This window comes from Nicotiana attenuata, unplaced genomic scaffold (genome assembly GCF_001879085.1).
Source record: "Nicotiana attenuata strain UT unplaced genomic scaffold, NIATTr2, whole genome shotgun sequence".
Classification (NCBI taxonomy): domain Eukaryota; kingdom Viridiplantae; phylum Streptophyta; class Magnoliopsida; order Solanales; family Solanaceae; genus Nicotiana; species Nicotiana attenuata.
In genome coordinates this window covers 497951-505409 of record NW_017670556.1, presented here as the reverse complement: position 1 = coordinate 505409, position 7459 = coordinate 497951, and positions in this window count along the sequence as shown.

Genomic DNA, 7459 nt, shown 5'->3' with positions numbered 1-7459 from the left:
AATCAAAACTCAGAAATTTGGTTGAAGAACTTTCCAACTTTCCCCCCAAATTTCTCAACCCAAATCCTTATTTATTGATGAAATCAACTATAGATTAGTGGAATATAACCATAAATGAGTTAAGAATCATTACCCAATTGATGCCGCTGAAAATCCCTCAAAATTTCGTCCAAATCCGATCTCTCTATCTCAAGTTTTGATAAAAATGGCTAAACCCTCATTTTTGAAATGTTTATAACTGCTTAGTGATCCCTTCTTCGTGAACGCAGAAGAACCCTCGCGTTCGCGAAGCACAAAATTGCTTCAGCTCAAAATTCTACATCGCGAATGCGATGGCCTAATCGAGAATGCGATGCTTACCTAGCTCGACCCTACACGAATGCAGGACCATCAACACGAACGCGTAGGCAAATTGCCTGGAGACTCAGTTGACCAGCTTCTCTACGCGAACGCGGGGCCCTCATCGCGACCGCGTAGACTTATTACCTCAGAGCTTCACGAACACGGGACCTTCATCGCGAACGCGAAGCACAAAACCTCTCTTGCCTTCAGCTCCCCTTCGCGAACGCGCTACTTCCCTCGTGAACGCGAAGAAGGAAACCAGCAACTGAACACCAGATTTTTCTGCAAGTCCTATAAGTCCAAAACTAGTCCGTTAACAATCCGGAATCCACCCGAGGCTCCCGGGACCTCAACCAAACATACCAACAAGTCTCAAAACGTCATACGAACTTAGTCGAGCCCTCAAATCACATCAAACAACAACAAAAACACGAATCACACTGCAATCCAAACTTAATGAACTGTGAAGCTTCAAACTTCTACAACCGATGCCGAAACATCTCAAATCACGTCCGATTGACCTCAAATTTTGCACACAAGTCATATTCGACATCACGGACCTACTCCAACTTCCGGAATCGGAATCCGACCCTGATATCAAAAAGTCCACTCCCGCTCAAACTTCCGAAAAATTCAACTTTTCGCCATTTCATGCCTAATTCAGCTATAGACCTCCAATTCACAATCCGGACACGGTCCTAAGTCCTAGATCACCCAACGGAGCTAAGGGAACTGACGAAACTCCATTCCGGAGTCGTCTTCACACAGTTCCGACTACGGTCAAAATCCTAGAACATAAGCTTCCGTTTTAGAGACTAAGTGTCCTAAATCACTCTGAAACCACAAACAATACCTCCCGGCAAGTCACATAAGCAGAAAAAAATATGGGGAAAGCAGTAAATAGGGGATCGAGGCTATTACTCTCAAAATGACCGTCCGTGTCATTACATTCTCACCATCTTAAAACAATCGTTCGTCCTCGAACGAGTATAGAGACATACCTGAAGTTGTGAAAGGATGAGGATAACGGTTGCGCATATCATGCTCGGTCTCCCAAGTCGCTTCCTCGATCAGCTGACCCCTCCAGTGAACCTTCACTGAAGCAATGTGCTTTGACCTCAACTTTCGAACCTGCCTGTCCAAAATAGCCACCAGCTCCTCAACATGGGATAGATCATTGTCCAACTGGACTGAGTTGAATCCAACACATGATAGACTGGGAGGCAAGGCAAGATCATAAACAACCTCCCAAACTCGTCGCAACACCTCGAATGGGCCAATAAACTTCGGGCTCAGCTTACTTTTCTTCCCGAACCTTATGAAACCTTTCATGGGCGAAACCCGGAGCAAGACCCGCTCTCCAACCATGAATGCAATAGCACGAGCCTCCCGATCCGCATAACTCTTCTGCCTGGACTAGACTGTGCGAAGTCGATCCTGAATCACCTTAACCTTCTCCAAAGCATCCTGAACCAAGTCTGTACCCAATAGCCTAGCCTCGCCCGGATCGAACCAACCCACTGGAGACCGACATCGGCTACCATACAGAGCCTCATACGATGCCATCTGAATACTCGACGGATAACTGTTGTTGTAGGCAAACTCTGCAAGTGGCAAGAACTGACCCGAAGAACCTCCAAACTCCATCACACACGCACGGAGCATATCCTCTGGTATCTGAATAGTGCGCTTGGACTGTCCGTCCGTCTGAGGGTGAAAAGCTATGCTCAACTCAACCCGAGTACCTAACTCATGATGTACGGCCCTCCAGAACCGTGATGTAAACTATATATCCCGGTCAGAGATGATAGATACCGGCACGCCACGAAGCCTGACGATCTCGCGGATATAAACTCGAGCCAGCGGCTCGGAAGAATAAGTAGTCATCACAGGAATGAAATGAGCTGACTTGGTCAGCCTATCCACAATCACCCAAACTACATCAAAATTCCGTTGAGTCAGTGGAAGCCCAACAACAAAATCCATAGTGATCCGCTCCCTTTTCCACTCCGAAATCTCTAACTTCTGAAGCAAACCACCTGGCCGCTGATGCTCATACTTCGCCTGTTGGCAATTTAGACACCGAGCTACATATTCCACTATGTCCTTCTTCATTCTCCTCCACCAATAATGTTGCCTCAAGTCCTGATACATCTTCGCAACACTCAGATGAATGGAGTACCGTGAACTGTGAGCCTGCTGGAGAATCAACTCACGCAATTCATCTACATTGAGCACACGTAGCCTGACCTGCATTCTCAATGCACCATCATCAACAATAGTGACCTCCTTATAATCACCGTGCTGAACCGTGTCCTTAAGGACAAGTAGATAGGGGTCATCATACTGACGCTCCCTGATACGATCATAATGAGAAGACTAGGAGACCACACAAGCCAAAACTCGACTCGGCTCAGAAATATCCAATCTAATGAACTAGTTAGAAAAGGCCTGAACATCCAATGCCAACAACCTCTCTGTTGCTGGTAGATATGCTAAGCTCCCCAAACTCTCTGCCCTGCGACTTGAGGCATCATCCACCATATTGGCCTTCCCGGGATGGTATAGAATACTGATATCATAATCCTATAGCAGCTCCAACCACCTCTGCTGATGCAAGTTAAGATCCTTTTGTTTGAACAGATGCTTCAAACTCCGGTGATCAGTGTAGATCTCACAAGGGACACCGTACAAATAGTGCCGCCAAATCTTCAAGGCATGAACAATAGCTGCTAACTCAAGGTCGTGGATAGGATAGTTCTTTTCATGCACCTTCAGCTGTCTGGACACGTAGGCAATCACCCTACCGTCCTGCATCAACACCATGCCAAGATCGATCCACGACGCATCACAATAAACAGTATAAGACCCCGAACCTGTAGGCAATACCAATACTGGGATTGTAGTCAAAGTTGTCTTGAGCTTTTGAAAGCTCTCCTCACACTTCTTTATCCACCTGAACGGAGCACCCTTCTGGGTCAGCCTGGTCATAGGTGCTGCAATAGATGAGAAACCCTCTACAAATCCACGGTAATACCCCGCCAAACCAAGAAAACTCTGGATCTCCGTAGTTGAGGACAGTCTGGGCCAACTCTGCACTGCTTCCACCTTCTTTGGATCCACCTTGATCCCCTCACTCGACACTATATGACCCAAAAATGCCACTGAATCTAACCAGAACTCACACTTTGAGAATTTTGCATATAACTTCTTTTCTCTCAAGGTCTGAAGCATAGACCTCAGGTGCTGTTCATGATCCTCCCCACTCTGGGAGTACACCAGAATGTCGTCAATAAATACAAATGAATGAGTCAAGATAGGGCCGGAATACACTGTGCATCAAATCATAAATGCTGTTGGGGCGTTGGCCATCCCAAATGACATCACAAGGAACTCGTAGTGACCATACTGAGTCATGAAAGCAGTCTTCGGGATATCTGGCTCCCGAATCTTCAACTGACGATAACCTGAATGCAAGTCAATCTTGGAAAACACTCTGGCACCCTGTAACTAATGAAATAGGTCATCAATACGAGGCAATGATACCTGTTCTTCATTGTAACTTTGTTCAACTGGAGATAATCAATGCACATACGTATAGAACCATCTTCTTCACAAACAAGACTGGGGCACCCCAAGGTGACACACTGGGCCGAATGAAGCCCTTTTCAAGAAATTCCTATAATTGTTCCTTCAACTCCTTCAACTCAGGACGATCCATACGATATGGAGGAATAGAGATGGGCTGAGTGCCCGACAACAAATCAATACCAAAGTTGATATCTCTGTAGGGGGAATGCTCGAAAGATCAGCTGGAAATACATCTCAATAATCTCTCACTACTGAGACTGCTCAACTATAGGGGTATGAATACTGACATCTCCCACATAAGCTAGATACGCGACATCTCCCACATAAGCTAGATACGTGTCGCACCCCTTCTCAACAATTTGTTAAGCTTTAAGAAATGAAATAACTCTGCTGGGCGTGCAATCTAAGGTACCTCTCCACTCTAACTGCGGTAATCCTGGCATAGCCAACATTACGGTCTTAGCGTGATAATCAAGAATAACATAATGGGGCGACAACCAATCCATGCCTAATATCAAAATCTACCATACCGAGCAATAATAAATTGGCTCTGGTCTCAAAACCACTAAGAACAACCAAACAAAACCGATACACATGGTCAACAACAATAGAATCTCCCACAGGTGTATACACATAAATAGGAGAACTTATAGAATCACGGGATATACCCAAAAATAGAGCAAAATAAGATGACACATAGGAATAAATGGAGTCTGGATCAAATAAAACTGATGCATCTCTATGACAGAGCGGAACAATATCTGTAATGACAGAGTCGGAAGCAACTGCCTCTGTACGAGCAGAGAGCATAATATCTGGCCTAGCCTCCCCGTCTAGGGTGACCTCTACTTGCCCGACCTCCACTTCGAGCTGGCTGAGCAGGTGGGTGGTAGCTGGTACTGTAACTTGAGGACCCGGTGGAGCACGTGGTGCATGAGAAGTCTGTAGAGGTGCACCCTTCCTAAGTCTGGGGCAATCCCTCACCATATGGCGAGTGTCGCCACACTCAAAATAAGCTCTCAAAGGGCGTGGCTGCTGTGGCTGGCTCGGGCCAGGCCTCCTGGACTGACCGCTGAAAGCACCCCGTGCAGGAGGTGGGCTAGACACTGGCGGTGCATAATTAGGCTCCTGGGGCCTAGGAGTAGCTGAAATACCACTGGCGGCTGGAAGTGCTGAATGAACTGGGCGAATCACATAGCCCCTACCATGTCGAACTGCCGCTGGGGCACGAGCACCACTATAAGTGCCAGACCCTCGAGACGTCTTGGCCTCCCTCTCCTCTCTCTCCCGAGCAAGCATACCCTCCACTCTTATACCAATACTCATAACTTGCTGGTATGATTTAATATCCATATCGAACTCTTTTTCGGGCCATGCTAAGCCTGATACTGGGGTGGAGCCCCTCGATAAACCGACATACCCTCTCTCGAACTGTAGCAACCAAGGCTGGTGCATGTCTAGCCAAATCACTGAGAATCCTATACTTTGACATAGTCATAGAACCCTGGCGCAACTACTCAAACTCTGCGCGCCAAGCATCCTTGAGACTCTGGGGAACATACTCCCCCAAGAACATATCCGAGAACTGAGTCCAAGCAAGTGAAGCTGCCTCAGCTGGACTACCCAACTCATAAGCACGCCACCACTGATAGGACGCTCCTCTAAGCTGGAGCGTAGTGAAAGAAACCCTACTCGACTCTACTACGCCCATAGTACGGAGGATACGGTAGCACTCCTCAAGAAAACCCTGGGCATCCTCTGACGCCAAGCCACTGAAAGTAGGAGGGTGGTACTTCTTGTACCTCTCGAGCCTAAGCTTCTCCTCCTCAGAAACTGTTGCCCTACCCTCGGGCCGAACTGGGGCTACCGGCTGTACTGGTATAACCTCTTGAACCTGGTCGACCTGAACCTGCTGCTCTGGGGTGCAGGAGGCGGGAGTCTGTGCTCTTCCCTCGACCTGAGATGTGGTAGGAGCAAGTGGAATCAACCCTGCATGAGCTAGAGTACCGAACATGCTCAGGAACTGTGCAAGGGTCTCTCCTGAAGAGCTGGTGCAGTAACAGGCATCTGAGGTGCCTGCGCTCTGACTGGAGCTACTGGTGGCTCCTCTGTAGCAGCTTTTATGGGTGCTCTAGCTGCACCACGTTGACGTCCTCGTCCCCGGCCTCTCGTGGCTCTAGCAGGGGCGCGGGTGCCAGGTTATCTGATCCGGCTGTACGTGTCCTCACCATCTGTGAGAGAATAGAAGACAGAAATTTAGAATTTCGAAGTCAAAAATTTCGCACAAGGAATCAAAAGAAGTGAAATTTTCCTAATAGTTCCATAGCCTCCTGAAGATAAGTACAAACGTCTTTGTACCAATTCGCGAGACTTTACTAAACCCGCTTGTGACTCACGACACATATGAACCTAAAGTTCTAATACCAACTTGTCACGACCCAAATCTCCCTCCGTAAGATGCCGTGATGGCACCTAGTCTCTACGATTAGGTAAGCCTAATAATTTGCGGAATAACATAAATGAAAACAGAATTCAACTACTAGACTGCAACAGATAACTATAAAATGCTGCTCGGCATGTACAATAACAAACACTCGGGTATAAATAATATTCCCAAAACCCGATAGCCACAAGTCACAAGCTCTATGAAATTGTCTAATTGTTTCTATACATCGGTAACTAGAAGAAATAAAGGAGGAACATCATAAAAGGGATAGAGGGGGACTCCGAGGTTTGCGGGCGCTGGCAGATATACCTTGAAGTCTCTGGAGCAGCAGCAAGCACGCAACTAATAGAGGGGGGCTGATAGGAGGCACCTGGATCTGCACACAAAACATGTGCAGAAGAGTAGCATGATTACACCACAACAATACCCCTTAAGTACCAAGCCTAACCTCGGTCGAGTAGTGACGAGGTTAGGCCAGGGCCCTACTGGTATATAATAAATGAGGCAGAAGAAAATAGCAATGTAATAAGATACTGGAAATTTAACAAGAGAAAACCACAGAGAAATAGCAGCACAACACATAGGGATTAACTGCAGGGGATCTCCCGAGATACCGTCTTGTAGTCCCAAAAGTAAATATGCAAGGAGATCTCCCGAGGTACCGCCTCGTAGTCTCAAAAGTAAATGGACAGGGGGATCTTCCGAGGTACCGCCTGTCGCGCACCCTTTTTCCTCCGCAGAAATCGGGTTTATGACATTTGGGATGACAACTCGTTCCCTTTTGGGAATTGGGTTTTGGATTGAAGAGTTGCCACCTAACAATTTAAGTGCATTAGGACACTAAGAAGGGTTTGAGTCAAGTAACCTGAGATTGGGTAAGGGCTTGAAATTATCCCAAGGGGAAGGTGTTAGGCACCCCTCAGGATCCACTAGTGTGGTTCCCGGCCAAACTATTGTTGTGACTTAAATACAAAATAACACATAGGCAAGTAAGAGTTACAAATAAGAGGGGGTTTTTCATGTAATGGTCACAAATAAACAAAGTTAGAAAGAACGAGAGGGATATTGATTTTCCTTAGA